The sequence below is a fragment of the Herpailurus yagouaroundi genome, unplaced genomic scaffold (assembly GCF_014898765.1).
Source record: "Herpailurus yagouaroundi ecotype Mexico unplaced genomic scaffold, PumYag 159, whole genome shotgun sequence".
Classification (NCBI taxonomy): Eukaryota; Metazoa; Chordata; class Mammalia; order Carnivora; family Felidae; genus Herpailurus; species Herpailurus yagouaroundi.
This window is the reverse complement of record NW_024412400.1, coordinates 69858671-69875471: the sequence shown is the minus strand read 5'-3', so window position 1 is coordinate 69875471 and position 16801 is coordinate 69858671. Positions and strand designations below refer to the sequence as shown.

Genomic DNA, 16801 nt, shown 5'->3' with positions numbered 1-16801 from the left:
AAAATTTTCATGTGGCTACCAGAAAATTTAGAATTACATAATGTGGTTTGCATTGTGGCTTGCCTTTTATATCTGTTAATAGTGTTGCCCTAGACCTTGCCAGTCACAGCTACCTGACCATAGGTTCTCCTTATTTGTCAGAAACAAGTAATGAGAGCAGTGAAGAACTTGGCTAATGCTAAGATCTGGGGAAACAGGAGTGACCCTCAAAGCATTCCTAAAATTAGTTCATGGTGTTGCCAGGTGAACTGGGGGAGACCCAGCCTGTCCCATAGGTGTCATCAAAAGTTCTTGGTCTTGTCACAAGAAAGAGTTCAAGGACAGACATGTGACACTGTGACAGAAGTGAGGAAGTTTATTAAAGTGAAAATACAGTCTGGGGATGTGAGCTAGGGTGAGAGAAGCTGAAGCACCTGGGGGTTGTTGGGTCTCTATCTTTTATTGAGAGCTGTTAACTAGGGGGTGGAATATTCATTACCTGGGCATGGATGCCAGGTGTTAGGAGTTTTCTTCCTTATTTGGTCAGGGTTTCCTGTTGTCTCATCTGCTATTTTGAGCCTGTCCAGTTTGATGAGGTTTGATGTGGTTTGATGTAGAGTGCTGCCGCCAGGCTTCTGACTTTCCCCATAGCCAGCAATGACTTCCTTGTTGCTGGCCTCCAGGTATTCTGTTAGAACCTAACTAACTGCCTACTCTAACAATGGGTCTATGTTATAAAGCTAAGTAAGTTGTCATCACTTACTAAGTAGGTCCTAATTTTACAAATAAGGAATTAGGGCCTAGAGAAGTGATGTCACTTTACGTATTTTGTCATGGTTACAGAACCGAGACTTGAATCAGATGTCCTCACTTGTAGTCCAGCGTTCTTAAAAATTGTATATCCTACAAATTCATAGAATCAGAATATTTTTCAAAGGTGAATCATGAGAGCTTTCAGAGGGGCTCAAGAGGAGACAGAATAAGGATTAAAGCATTTTAGTTAGAGATGTCTAGGTTTTGTGTTGATGTTTTTTTACCCTCCATTACTAGTCAGTGCTAAAGATGCAAAATGTCAGGAAAATTTTCTTTTATTAAGATGAGATTTTTTTTCTTCTCTATTTGTGTTATTTTCTTATTTTGAAGATCAGTTATTCAGTGCTTGCTTTCCTTTGTCTACACTTGTCAAATCATTTTTTCCCTAAATTTCTCCCAGTTGTGAAGTTTCCATTTGGTTCTTTTTACTTTGTACTTCTGAGAACTTCTGTGTTTCCTGTCATTATAAGTGTATGCTTTTACCCTGGGGAGGATGGATGAAAATAGCTGCCTTAACATTTTTGTTTGATAATTCTCATATCTGGGGAATCTCAAGATTGGCATCTCTTGTGGTCTTTTTCTTTGAGAATTGGTCAGATTTTCCTGATTCTGTGTATGTAAAATAAATTTGTGTTGTGTCTTGTCAGGAGAATGTTGACTTTTTTTTTTTTTTTTTTTTTTTTTTTTTTTTTAATTAAAACAGGTGATGAGCATGGTTAGGTTCATGAGAACTGCACGTTCTCAGTGTTTGTGGCCTGGGCGTTGTCAGTCTCTAGCGCCAGTTCAGTTTTCAAAGCCTTTGCCCTGCTGCTTTTGGTCTACTTCTTGCATGCACCACTCAGGGTTAGTGTGGTACCTGAAGAGTGGCTTCTATCAGAAGGTCTCAAAACCTTAGCTTCTTTGGGTGTGTTCTTCATACATGTGTTGGGATGCCTTTGGGACTTGTATTGGTTCATGTACAGAGTTACAGGATTCCCTCGTCCAGCTCTCATAATCTGTGGCTCCCAGAGGCCTTTTCTTGGTTTAGTTTGGCTTTTCAGATAGAAAGAGACTGGATCAGTCAAGCTCCTGAGGAGAAAAAGAAAAGCCAAAAAGAGATTTATCAATTATAGCTTTTTTGAAGTGGAAAAATAGGGAGTTATAATTTTAAAAATGAAGTCAAGATCCTACTGAACAAATTCTCCCACAAATTGTGACTACAGTCTCTGGCCAATATATAAAAAACATGAGGACACTATAGGGCAAACACAAACAAGTAGAAACTGGACTGGAGTGGTTTCTTAAAAAAAGGGAATGGCCTTGGCTGAGTTTCTCATCTTGATGGTGTTTTGCTTCAGGCAGACTCCTCTTGGCTTGTTTGCAGTCTTACTGGCTTGAGGAATGAGATCAAATTCACAAATACCACAGCAGCTATAGAGTGATGGCAGTCTAGCAGGAGGAAGAGGGAAGAAATTCCGGAAAAGAAAGAACCACAGTGGTGGAATACCAGATTCTATGTAGAAACTCTGCCAAATATGTGGCTGACCCCTAAACTGGAAACAGTTCAGATGTCTGTCAACAAGAAAATAGATAAACTGCTGTGTATATATAACACGGTACTACTGAGTAATAGGAAGAGAGTATTGATACTTGCACCAACCTGGATTAATCTCTGAAACATCATGCTGAGTGAACGTAGCCTTACAGAAAACTAGGACATGATTATGATTCCATTTCTGTGATGTCCCCCAAACAGGCAAACTTACATATTTCTGTATTGGGGTAGGGCAAATAAAACTAATGTTGGAAAAAAAAAAGTGATTGGAGGGCTTAGAAATGGATGCATGGGTGTTGGGGACAAGGAGTAAGTGGGAATGGGCATGTGGGAATTTTCTAGGGTGGTGGTAATACCCTGTATCCTGTTAGGGATTTGCATTACTTGAGTATGTCATTGAATGGTAAGTCTAATATCTATCCATTTTATTTTGTGTAAATTTTTTCTTTGAAAGAAACACTGTATTAAACACTATACTATAATTAATGACAGAGAAACTGAAGTATATATGGGGAAAGCGTACTGATCTGCAACTTATTTTGAAATGGTTCAGAAGTTAAGATCAATTGAGAGGATGGTAAGACAGTTACAAGGAAATGTTAATTCTAAAGGCTTGGTGGTGGCTATGTGAATATTTTCTATACAGTCTTAAATTTTGTTTCTGTATGTTTGAAAATTTTCACAATAAAATGTTTTAAAAATACTAGTGGGTAGTATTTTTCTAAACCACTTTCCTGTTTAATAGGTTGTTAGTAGCTTTCATCAAAATTGATATTTTTTAAATTTGAAAATACTTTAAAATTTTATGAGTGACATTTTTCTGCCTTCTGAGTTCTGAACTTTAAAGGATGCAGTAAGATACAGAAATATAAAGAATAAAAGTAAGGCAAAACATACCCCCACACAAATAATTTGATTACTTCAAAGTGATACAGCAAAGGCTTATTAAGATCATTTATAATACATAAATTCTGAGGGGATGGATACATGATTAGAGTATGCTCAGAGTGAAGTATGATGAATGGGATATGGAATCCCTGGGGTTGCTTATTTTGAATATATTTTTGAAAATACTATTAGAGGCAATTATTAGATTCTCTTTGCATTTTTTATTTATTTATTTTTTTAATTTTTTTTTCAACGTTTATTTATTTTTGGGACAGAGAGAGACAGAGCATGAACGGGGGAGGGGCAGAGAGAGAGGGAGACACAGAATCGGAAACAGGCTCCAGGCTCTGAGCCATCAGCCCAGAGCCCGACGCGGGGCTCGAACTCACGGACCGCGAGATCGTGACCTGGCTGAAGTCGGATGCTTAACCGACTGCGCCACCCAGGCGCCCCTCTTTCCATTTTTTAAATTGACCAGTTGTCATTTATGAAGTTTGCCTTAGAACACATTCTTTTAAGTGCATTGTATTTATTTATCAAGAGGAATGTTGCATGATTTTTATGCTAGAATTATTAGGCTAAAGTAATTTGTTTTTTAAAAATCTGTATTTTAGGAATATAGTAATAGTATATTAATGAGTTGGTAGGTTAAAAAGCATATGATCATTGTTGCAAAATTTTGTGGTTCTTTTATAAAGTTTTGGGAGAGAAGTATAGTGCTAATAAAAATATAATAACCATGGGGGCTCCTGGGTAGCTCAGTCAGTTAAGCATCCGACTTTGTCTCAGGTCATGATCTCACAGTTCATAGGATTCTGTGTCTGTCTGCCTCTCTCTCTCTCTCTTTCTCTCTCTCTCTCTCTCTCTCTCTCTCCTCCCCTGCTTGTGCTCTGTCTCTCAAAAATAAAAAGTGAAATAATGTAATATCCAGTATCAAGTATAATGTTTATAAAATACTAATTCATTTCTTATCCTCCATTTATTTACTGTTAGGAAATCTATTCTGAAAGGCTTCATTTTCAAAATGTATATATCAGAATAAATTTTAAGCAGGTGAGGATGAGAGAAAAGTAAAACATTAATATTAAAATATAAAATGTAATAATGAGATGTGAGATTTAAAAAAAATTTTTAATGGTTTTATTTATATTTGAGAGCGAGACACACACAACAGAGTGCAAGTGGGGGAGGGGCAGAGAGGGGGGAGACACAGAATCCGAAGCAGGCTTCAGACTCTGAGCTGTCAGCACAGAACCCAACAGGAGGCTCCAACCCATGAGCAGTGAGATCATGACCTGAGCTGAAGTCAGATGCTTAACCGACTGAGTCACCCAGGCACCCCAAGATGTGGGATTTTTAGCAATTAATTTGATCATCTTAGTTTCTTTTTTATTGGCATTTTTTTCTTACCCAGTCATAAAAGGAGACTTTCCAACAAAATTAAGCAGTTATTAGATATATTTTAGAAAATAAAAAGTTATGGGGCGCCTGGGTGGCGCAGTCTGTTAAGCGTCCGACTTCAGCCAGGTCACGATCTCGCGGTCCGTGAGTTCAAGCCCCGCGTCAGGCTCTGGGCTGATGGCTCAGAGCCTGGAGCCTGTTTCCGATTCTGTGTCTCCCTCTCTCTTTGCCCCTCCCCCGTTCATGCTCTGTCTCTCTCTGTCCCAAAAAAAAATAAATGTTGAAAAAAAAAATTAAAAAAAAAAAAAGAAAATAAAAAGTTATATGAAACTGTGTTATATATGAAATTATGTTACAGAGTTTCCTATTTTCTTAGTGATCAAAATAGATTTGGACTTATTTTTGGTCTTTTGTCTTTTTCTCTCCAATTGTATTGCAATAATATAAAGAGAATTACCATTTCTAGATAGTAGAACTTTTTCAAAGCTATAGCCATTTATATTCCATGAATTCTGTATTATTGATATTTAAATGAAGTATTTTGGTCTTTGAGCAAATTGTACCATGTGCTGACTTCTCTAAGTAGGGGAAAGAATTAACAAATGTTTTTATGTCCTACGGAGAAATTTAGTGAGGAACAATCCAGTGGGCTTCATGTGACATACCAACTAGTTATTAAAATTCCAAGTTCTCCTTTAGCTGCTGATCTTGGTGCCAACCCTTCTTGGAGGAGAATATCTTAAGACAGTGGTTCAGTCAGTCCTGAGTTTTTGCAGGAGATAATTTACATCTGTATAATACTGGCTGAAACCAATATGGCTTGTAGTATTTTATCATTAGTAATAATATTATTGTCAGTAAATAAGTTTAATATTTTAAGTCTCTGGAAGAGTCTTGGGGGTCAGTAAGGTAGATGGAGAAAATTGCTGAAAACAGCTTATGCTCAAAATAGAACCCTAAAGTATGCTTTGCATGTCCATCCTGATTTCTGTTGTTTGCCATTAAGTGTAAGGTTATTTTAGTCAGGTCATTAGGATTGTAAATCAAAATACCTAAATGAAAACGGAAAGTAAATTCAATGTAAAGGAAACTTTTGTTTCACAGATTTTTATCTCAGACACATGGATATCACCACCATTTTAAGACTAGCCAAGAACAAATTTCATCAAGACTGCTTTATTTTTGCCTTTGTTTCTGCCAACCAGAGAGAAATTTTATTAGTGATTCTGAATAACTTTTTAGGCAATATGTTGCCAAGGTGAAATGCTCAAATGAATAATTAATAGAATTGGGTGTACGGCATTTATTTTATAGTCACTTTAATTTGCATAAAAACAAGCTTTAAAAAGCAAGTTTTTTTTTTTCACTGAATGTTTCATCCTGTCTTTACATCCTTTAAAAGACACAGATTACATTCCTTAAAAGAGAGAGATTACATCCTTTAAAAGAGTAGAGTTTTGATAGATTCTTGATTACAGTGGTATGTTTATTGGTTCTGCCGTCCCTGGAGTTTTAAGTCTGCCAGGTAAGAACGTAAGCAAAAAATAAAGTAGAATGTCACCTGATCTATGAACTTAAAATTTAGTATTCTGTTTGTTAGACCCAGAAGGATTTACTAGGACCAGGCAGTTAATGTTATGTAGGTGATTGCAGTTAGAAAAATCCTCATTTTTTGAGGCACCAGAGCCTTTCTATTATTTGTTACTGGTAGTAGCTTGATTTCCTTCAGTGTAGAAAACTTAAAGACACTCTTTAAATGTTTCTGTGTGTCACTGGGGAAAAAAATGGTTTATTTCAATTAGCTTTGTCAGAAGAAGCCATGTTCTATTTTGAGAGCTAGTCAGAAAAAAATAAATATTATGCTTAGGGAAAATATACGCATTAATACAAAGGATATCACAAGCAAAATTATTGTGTTTTATTACATGTTAAAATTTGGTGTTTATTTTACTTTAATCATTTTCCTTGTCATCTTTTTGTTCAGTTACTTAATTGGGGACACTTATGAGGCACTTTTATCACTTAGCGTAATCATTAGCCCAAAGGTGTTTCTGCACTGTTTTTAGATTTACTTGGGCAATCTGACTGGCCAAAGGTGAATAGGTTTTTTTTAGGTCATAATTTGGTCACTCATTACTAATCTAGCTAGCTTAGATGATTATGCTCCTAAGGCAGGTATATTATAAAAACCTTTCTAGGAGTTATAAATTTATAATTGCTATTTGAAGTTTAAAATTCTACGAAAATTGTTTTCGTCTCTGTTCCCTCCTCCTGTTTCCACTGTTAACTAACAGTTTAACTTCACTGTTAACAAAAACTCTACATTTTATTTCTTCTTTCGGAGTTTGTCCACAAAATCCCTCAGTGTGAAAGCTAGAGGAGCCCTCGCAGATATCTAATTCAGAACCCTCATTTTACAGATGAGGAACTGAGGCCTTGGACTAGAACAGAGGTCCCCTCACTCAGTCCAGGACTCTTTCTTTTTTTTAAAAAAAATTTTTTTTTCAACGTTTATTTATTTTTGGGACAGAGAGAGACCGAGCATGAACGGGGGAGGGGCAGAGAGAGAGAGGGAGACACAGAATCGGAAACAGGCTCCAGGCTCTGAGCCATCAGCCCAGAGCCCGACGCGGGTCTCGAACCCACGGACCGCGAGATCGTGACCTGGCTGAAGTTGGACGCTCAACCGACTGCGCCACCCAGGCGCCCCCAGGACTCTTTCTATTACATCATGCTGCCTGATGTTTGTTTATGGAACTCGGCAACATCACATACAGGGTGAGCTTTTTTTTTTTTTTTTTTTTTTAAAACACGCAAAGTGATTTCCTGCTCTAATCAACTGCTATTCATCATTCCTGTCTAACTCATTCTCCTTTTTTACCAATACCTGTCTTAGTCCATAATGTAGCCCAGTTACTTTGGTTTGTTGCTACTACTTCTTGGCATTCAACCGTCATTTTTAAGAGTTAAACTCTTAGTAAGGTTTCTTATCAGTAACCACTTGTAGCTTTACCAGGCACGATAGCAACAGTAAGTTAAAATTTATGACAGGGATGATTTTGTCGAGTTTTAAATTTAGATTTAAAAAATGAATTACAAGTATGTACGAGAGCATAGATACTACATCTAAGAGCAGGTGTGATACAAGATATGAAAAAAAATTTTTATGAAATAATAAAATGCCAAAAAATATTAGCCAGTGGTGTTACATAATTATAACAGTGGTTTATCCTGTGAACTCATGGATTTAGATAAGCATATTTGCATTTTAGATTCTTGAGGTTTTTTTGTATTGATATGCAGATTGACCCATTTTTGGCTAGTGAGTGCTTGTTCAAGTTGATTTCTTGTGTCCTATAGACAAGACTTTACTACTTTGGTAGCTTTCTTGTTTTCTGGTTTAAGATAACATGGCTTTCAAGGGTACCTCAAGGACTTTCAAGTTCTCATAGTAAGTTTATGATTTACAGGTTTCTGTAGGACCAAAGTGCTGTTTCTACTCCACTTTCCATATTATTTTGAATTTTTATGAACATTGGCCAACATTAATTTTGCTTTTGTGAAAGAGGAGGAAAAAAACAAAATCTTTCAGCTTAATGAAAATTAACCTGTTTCTCTTATATATTTATTTTTTTTAATCTGTTGTCGTAATGTCACTGGAATAACCATGATATCAACCTTTACAATTTTAGGGCAAACTAAAGCACTAATGCGCATCTATGAATGCTGGTTAAATTTGTTGGAATGGACAGGATACCACATCACAGTCACACGGATACTTTACAGCACTTACATATATATTTTAAAGGTTTTGGCATTCTTTGACTAGTTATTTATCAGCCATTTTAAAGGACCCCTGTCCACCGGCCAGATAACTAATTGGGTTTCAGGTGAACTACATCAGAGGTCTAGAAATGTCATGTGACAGTAGTTTTCCTGAAAATGTATCTGTGGGGAGAAGGGTTGTGGATTTTTTTGTTTAATCAATGCATAATTATATATAAATTGTGTGTAGATTATATTTCTTATGCTGGAGTGGGAGAGCTGTATTTTATGACTTATGAAGTATTTTTAAAAAATACATTTGAATCGCTACTATGTGTTAGGTGCTAGATACGAAGTATAGACTGTCTTTTTAAGTATTTATAATTTCTAGGGGTGCCTGGCTGTCTTAAGTCAGTTAAACATCTGACTCTTGATTTCAGCCCAGGTCATGTTCACATAGTTCATGGTTCAAGCCCCACATTGGGCTCTGTGGTAACAGTGTGGAACCTGCTTCTAATTCTCTCCCTCTCTTTCTCTCTCCCAACCCTGGTAGCACTCAATCCCTCTCTCTCTCAAAATGGTTCAATAAACTTGAAAAAAAAATATTTATAATTTGTGGTTACATGTGTATAATATGTGTAACAAAACGTAATATAATGACAGCATTAGCACTTAAATTATAATTGGTTTTCCATACATTCTTACCTACCTGTGAGGTGTGTAGGTTAATTTTATTTGTATTTTACAGAACAAGAAACAGGCTCAGGGGTTTGATTTAATATCTGAATGTCAAAAGCAATAGCATTTGAAAGAAGACATCAACATTCTGATTTCTAGTCTAGTAATCTTATACTACTGCCAGGTTTTCACAAGAGTCAAAACAAAACAAAAAACAACACAACTATGATGTTGGTATTTGAACAGGCTTTCATAAGGAGATGACATTTGTAGAATAGAAGAATTTCAGCACGTGTAGTTGGAACAAAGAACTAAAAATGCAAGGGTTTTAAATGATACACCTGAATATATGCACCTTATGGGTAAAGTACGTTCAAAAAAGATATTGTATGGCTGGGTAGGTACTTTGAAATCATCGAATGAGAAACTTAAATGGCTGGCTAATCAGTTTAGAGTAAGATGTGGAAGTTACTAGGTAGCAGTAAATATATATGATATAATCAGTTATGTTTGATGCCTTGGTATCAGAAGATAATAGGAAGAGACCTAGGAGACTCTGAGGCTGTTGTAATACAGGTGACAAGTACTGTAAGAAGAAAGGCTTGGCTGAACGTGGTGCTGTGCAGGTAATAGAAGATAGAATCTCTAAGATTGCAGGTAAAAGCAGAGATAGGAAGTCATATCCAACATGATATGAAAGTTTATTTATTTTAGAGAGAATGAGTTACGGAGGGGGACAGCGGGAGAAAGAGAATCTTAAGCAGGCTCCATGCTCAGTGTAAAGCCTGACGTGTGGGTCGATCCCACGACCTTGGGATCATGACCTGAGCCAAAATCAAGAGTTGCATGCTCAACCAACTGAGCCACCCACACACCCCTCATACTAAGGTTTAAAGTGCAGTGAATGGTAGAATCAGTGATAGTTATGAGCAAGAGGAGAAACAAATCTTGGAGAAAAGGATATAAATTGCCTTGGGTGATACTGAATTAATGAGATTCTGAAAGACATATAAATAGATTTGTGCATTAGTCAGCTGGAATTAGAATGCTTGAGTGGGAAAGATCTGGGTATGTGGAGTGGCACATAATAGGAGAAGTTGGTAGCTTTCTAAGTCTTTAGAGTGGCTGAGATCCTTAGCTGGGAGAGTAGACTGAAGACCAGAAGGCTAAAAAGTCCACTGTACACATGTTAGGGCAGAAAGAAGAATCAGCGAGAGAGGGGAGAGGGCAGAGGGCAGAGTCAGGAAGCCAATTATTGGAAGTTCAAAGACTTCTCATTTTATTCTTAAATGCTGAAAAATGGCCAGGAGTGGAGATCAAGGAGCATGAAAACCCATTGCATTTGGAGGTTATTCGTAGCAAAGTGTTTTAAGTTGAAAAGGTCAAAAGTAAACTTTAACAATAACAAAAATATTTTTCTTCTTTTATACATTATATTTAAACGTGTAAATGTTACTTACATTTTGTGCCAAAGAGTATACTCTTTCCTTTTGTTCTTCCATCAGTTAATTATTTTTCATGACTGTATAGTCCATGAATATTATGAATGTACCAGTCTTATTTTGGTACCCCTTTTTAATGGACGTTTACTTTATTTGTTTTTCTTCTTTCGACACAATGTTCCTAAAATAAATATCCTTAGGAACTTATGCTTTATTTCTCTAGGTTATGAGGCATCTGGGTGGCGGTTAAGTATCTGACTTAGGCTCAGGTTGTGATTGCGCAGTTTGTGGTTCAAGCCCCACATCAGGCTCTCTATTGTCCACATGGAGCCTGCTTCACAGCCTCTGTCTCCCTCTCTATCTGAGCACCCCCCCACCCCCCAATAAATAAACATTAAAAAAAATCTCCTTATTTCTCTAGGTTGTAAGGTACATGTATTTGTTGAACTTAATGACTGACCATTTTAAAAACAACAACAAAAAAGTCAAATTCTTACAGTTCATGATACTTTTACTTGTAATAGAGGTTGATGATTGTTTTCCAAAAGGCTTCTTCTCATTTCCACTTGCAGTATAGGTGAAAAACCTTTCCCGACATTACTGTCTGAAATAGGCAACTAGATCTTTTAAATATCTACCAATTTCAGCGAGTGTAATTTTACTCCTTGTTACTTTGATATGTTTCCTTGATAACTAGTAAATCTTTATGTACTCAGATATAGCTGTTTTTCTTGTATAGTTTTTGAGATTCCAGTTTTGGTTAAAAAGATTTTATTCTCTCTAGATTGGTTATGTAGCCTCATTGTTTTGTTAAGAGGTATGTATGTGTAAGTACATGCGTACACACATTTATTTAAAATATCTAAGTACGGGGACACCTGGGTGCCTTGGTCGGTTGAGCGTCTGACTCTTGGTTTCGCCTCAGGTCATGATGTCACAGTTTGTGAGATGGAGCCCTGTCGTCGGGCTTCATGCTGACAGCATGGAGCCTGCCTGGGATCCTCTCTTTGGTGCACGCGCTCGCTCTCTCGCTCGCTCTCTCGCTCGCTCTCTCTCTCTCTCCCCCTCTCCCTCTCCCTCTCCTTTTCTCTCTGCCCTCCCCAGCTTGCTCGTGCACATGTATGCATGCACTCTCAAAAGAAATTAAAAAAAAATATTAAAATATAAAAGTATTATATCTGCCTGGAGTTTATTTTTTATCTATTGTAAAACACGCGTGCCCACTTTTATTTCCTTTCAGAGGAAGTCACTTGTGGCAACACAGATGTCTACACTCCATCCTTTTCCTTTGCTCAGACTTTTGTGTCTTTCAATAGAATAGTATGTTTAGTTGTATAAATTCAGTAAATATTTAAAATAGTTTTATTTGGTCTTGGGATATTTATTTTCTTACCTGTTTTTATAGGTGCTTATTATTGGAGCAGGGAAAAGCTACTGTATTAAAACTCCCTAAGCAAAGGCTAGTAGGGACGCCTGGGTGCCTGAGTTGGTTAAGCATCCCGTTCAGCACAGAGCCTGCTTGGTATTCTCTCTTCCTCCCTTCCTTTCTCACTCTCTTTCTCTCTTCTCCCCCCCCTCCCCCCGCTTCCTCACCAGCTCTTACATGCCCACTCGTGCTTTCTCTCTCAAAATAAATGAATAACTGTTAAAAAAAAAATGTCTAGTAATGTTGCTAATGATATGATAGTGTATCATAGAAGACCCAACAGATTCTATGATAAAATTTTTCTCTTTTGTATCTTTTTTTTTTTTTTTTTGCTACTTCAGAAAGCGCAAGGAATAAAGGTTTTGAAGTAAAAAAGTCGAGGAGGCACTCATAAGTTTTACTGAAGTCACCTAAGATGTGAAGGGCTTTTGGTGAATGGGGTCTTTGAGGGAAGTTTAAAATTTTTTAAAATCCATGATGGAAAAATTGATAAGGAAATTAAAAACCTAATAAAACGATTGCCAAATGGCTCAGAGGGGCAAAATGATGTTAGATACCATTATGGTTTGGAGTTTAGATAAGTGATAGGTTGAGTGGGAATTGGCAAGACTACTTGAGCTTAATGTCAGGATTATAATAGCATTTGTTGTTGAAATGTCAGATCAGGATATTTGCATCAAAATGGAGGAAAAATATGTGATCCAGGAGGTATGATGATGGATTGAAGGATGCTGAGAAGTATGAGTAATTTGAGATGACCATGAAAATCTGTTCAGTTAGTAAGTGAGTAGATCACAGATTTAAGGAGTTTATAGTAAAAGAGAGGGTGTGTGTATTTGTGTTTGTGTGTGTGTTACAGTTATGGGATGTAAAGGTAGAGAAGTTTTTGAAGTATGTGCATGACGTACAAGTCATGGTTGGCATGACTGAGAAATGTGTTAAAATATACATGCCTGGGATGTACCTCTGATTTGCTAAAACTTAAGACTTTTCAGGGTTGTCATGAAGTTTAGGACATTACTTTGAAAGAGCTGCCACAGGTGAATTTGATACACCATATTAAGCAAGAACCACTGGTGGGCTAGAAATGAGTGTGGCGGGCCTTTTTCTTTCTTCATATTCAGTGTTTGGCCAAAAAGAAATGGAGATACAAGTTACTGAATTTGTGGAGGTAATGGAGATCAAATTGGGAATGGATGAGAAGGAACAATGAATCTTAGTCATTGAAGAAGATCTTTCTGGTCTTCTAAAACACTGTTGACTAGAAGAAAGAAAGAGCTTTATTCACTGTTTTCAACAAATAATAATTGAGTGCCTTTTGTGAATCGGGCTGTATTCCAGGCACAACCATAATGAATAACAAGGATCAAGTATCCACGTTCATGTAGCTTGCATTTTTTTTTAATGAACATAAGTTGTTATTCCTAGAGTATTTGTTGAGTCACCAGTGTTTGAAAAATCTTAACCTGTACCACATATTGTACGATCCAGTATTTCTTTAGAGTAGTGTTCTATATAAACAAAAACATTAATTTTGAAATGAATGCTTTCATTTGTTGCCTCTGACTACTTTTTGCTTGTTGGTAAGTATTTCCTTGAAACTTTCCTTTACCACCAATAAGAGCAGCAACAAAAAAAAGGTGAACCCATTTCTATTACATAATGGAAAAAAAGGAACATTCTTTTACTTCTGGCAGTCTTCAGTTTCAGCACAATATGCTTTTTATTTTTTTTTCATGTTTTTTAAAAAATGTTTTTTTGAAAGAGAGTGGCAGAGGGGCAGAGAAAATCCCAAGCAGGCTCCGTGTTGTCAGTGCAGAGCCCAATGCAGGGCTTGATCCCAAGAATTGTGAGATCATGACCTGAGCTGAAATCAAGAATCAAACACTTAACTGACTCAGCCACACAGGCCCCCCACTACTAATTTCTTACTATTTTTGGAGTAAGTCAAACTGATTCTGAAGTTGATGTCTATGGATGTATTCAGTTTTCTCTTTTCTCTTTGAATGCCTTTCCTTCTCCAAGAAGGAGGTGAAGTTGAGAGCAAAGAAGAAAAGCATTCACTCACTCTCACTGTTTTGCCTTAGAGTTTTGCTTCTTTAAAACTACTTATTTGAGCACCTAGTATATATAGATTTGCATTATATTGAAGGAAGGAAGCCATTTAGTACCTATACTTGAGAAACACTAAATTGATCAGCAGTTTGGTAAGTATTTCTGATGAAAACCCTTGAATTATGTCTAGATGAACTCCTAGAGAGTCATCTTCTTTGGAGTTACTTTCCAGAACAGAGTCAAACCCACATAATATTTTCAAATGAGGATCTTAATCTTTATTTATTTATTTATTTATTTATTTTTTAACATTTATTTATTTTTGAGACAGAGAGAGACAGAGCATGAACGGGGGAGGGTCAGAGAGAGGGAGACACAGAATCCGAAACAGGCTCCAGGCTCCGAGCCATCAGCCCAGAGCCTGACGCGGGGCTCGAACTCACTGACCGCGAGATCATGACTTGAGCCAAAGTCGGCGGCTCAACCGACTGCGCCACCCAGGCGCCCCAGATCTTAATCTTTAAACAAAGTAAGGATTAGAAGACTACTAGGATACATGTTGAGTATGCAATAACAGCCATTGTATTGTCTCCGTACTCACTGCCCTCATTGTTAGTTTCCCCTGCCCTTTCCATTAATATAGGGAAAAGGTTAGGCTTCATGTATTACAGTGGTCCAGAAAAAATACAAGCCTTATGAGAAACTGGAAGAGGTAAAGAGAATTAATTTTTTTCTTTTATCTCCCAAATGACCTTTTCAGATGGTTAGTTTTAGTCAGAATCCAAATAAGGTCTACATATTGCTTTTGGTTTGCTAAATTTAAGTCTCTTCCACTTATTGGTAGAGGAAAGTGATTCATTTGTCTTGTTGAATTTCCTATATTCTGAATTTGGCTCTGTATCCTTGTGGTAGTGCTAACATATTTCACTGTTATCCTGTATTTCTTTAAAGTAGTAGCTAGAGACCTTATTAAATTCACTTTTAATTCTTTGGTCATGATATCTTCTTTTTTCTTCCATTCGCATCACACCACGTGAGGCATAAACCATCTGGTTGTCTCACTTTCAGTGATGCTGATATTGATTAGTTGGTTCAGTTGTTGTTAGCCTAATCCACCCAATTTGCACATCAGACTTCTCCCTCATGGGCTTAGCACTGTTCAGTATTGTTGTTTAGATTCATCATTTTCTTAGGGATAGAAAATGATTATTTTCCAATTATATCATTGTTTTTGCATTGATTCGGCTGGAATTCTGTGAAGGACTGTTCCTAGTCAAATATTGGGATATTCTGAAATAGATCTGTCACAAGAAAGAGTATGTGCCTGAATGTTTTAGTTATCAGTTTTTAGAGTAATTACTTGGTGGCACTCCAGCAAGGTCTCAAGGTGACCATTGATGTGGATTTTATATTTAACTTTTATAATCTATTTTTGAGGTGGTTTAATTCACTTGTTTGTCTCCTTTTGCTATGATGCCAGTGGTCTTTGGTCTCCTTGTTTTCTTGCATGACAGGATGTCCCAGGCTTCCTGCTTTAGCCTTGAAATTGGCCATTCCTATAGGGGGTTCTGAGTCCTTGTAGTGGACAGTGTTTATTTAGGGACTGTAATCAAAGTATAGAGTGCTTTTTAGTTTGAGGTTGTTGTTAATGGCTTTTTTAGAACTAGCAAACGTATTTTAGTAAGAGTAAAACAAATTTTGAGTTCCTAGTTATATTTTAATTCATATGTAAGATTATAGGTTTTTAAAGCCTGTATTGTGAATTATACTGAAAAAATATCTGTGTATTATAAACATTAAAATAATTTTAGGGGCACCTGGGTGGCTCAGTTGGTTAATACACAAGCGTCCAACTTTGGCTTAGGTCATGATCTCATGGCTTGCAGGTTCAAGCCCCATGTCAGGCTCTGTGCTGACAGCTCAGAGCCTGGAGCCTGCTTCGGATTCTGTGTCTTCCTCTCTCTCTGCCCCTCCCCTGCTTGAGCTCTTGTCTCCTCTCTCTCTCTCTCTCTCTCTCTCTCTCTCTCTTAAAAATAATTTTAAAAAATTTTTAACAGTAAAAATTTAAAAAATTTACTTGTATTCAGTTCCATCAAGTATGAGTTTTGTAATAAAAGTAAAATGATCAAACTTATTTGCCATCAAGAAAAATTGTGTTCTTGGATAACGTGATGCATTTACCTTCTCACTTTTTCTCCCTAGCATGTTGCTGTATATCCTCCAGGGGGTAGCCAACTTGAGCACGATATTATATCATGAAGAGAAGACAAAACAGTTTTTACTGCTTCTCTATTTGTATATCTTTTTTCTTTATGAAAATTTTGGTTTGAAGACTACTGAGAACAGTTTAAAGTTTCTTTGTGATTCTTTTTTGTCTCTAGGGGTATATGCAGTCAAAAGATTGCTCTAAAGGTGTATTACTTATCTTTATGACAACAAATAATTTCACTAGTTTGAAAAAGTATTTATGTTCAGGATGCCTGTGTGACTTAGTCAGTTAAGCATCTGACCCTTGATTTCAGCTCGGGTCATGATCTCATGGTTTCTGTGTTTGAGCCCAGCATCAGGCTCCGAGCTGACAGTGTGGAGCCAGCTTCCGATTCTTTCCCCCTTCCCTCCCCTCCCCCTTCTTCCCCTCTCCTTCTGCCCCTTCACTGCTTGCATGCTGTCTCCTCTTAAGATAAATAAACTTAAAAACGTTTTTTCTGTATATCTTAAATGTAGATAATATTGGTTGGCCGTGCCTCTGTTCTTGGTCTTTTTTTAGTTTTTATTTTTTTTAACGTTTATTCATTTTTGAGAGATGGAGAGAGACAGAGC

The 16801-nt window shown here is 36.9% G+C and overlaps 1 protein-coding gene across 4 annotated transcripts in view; it reads left to right on the top strand.

The window, feature by feature from the left end:
* The window catches only part of TBL1XR1 (TBL1X/Y related 1), a 184279-nt gene that overhangs the window by 105998 nt on the left and 61480 nt on the right, over positions 1-16801 (top strand). The window contains exon 1 of one of the 4 annotated variants that reach the window (XM_040480797.1): positions 7349-7393. The exons of the other annotated variants lie outside the window; for them this stretch is intronic. The gene's annotated coding sequence lies outside the window, so the exon portion shown is untranslated. Of the gene's footprint in view, positions 1-7348; positions 7394-16801 lie in introns of those variants that run through there. 4 annotated transcript variants of the gene reach the window in all.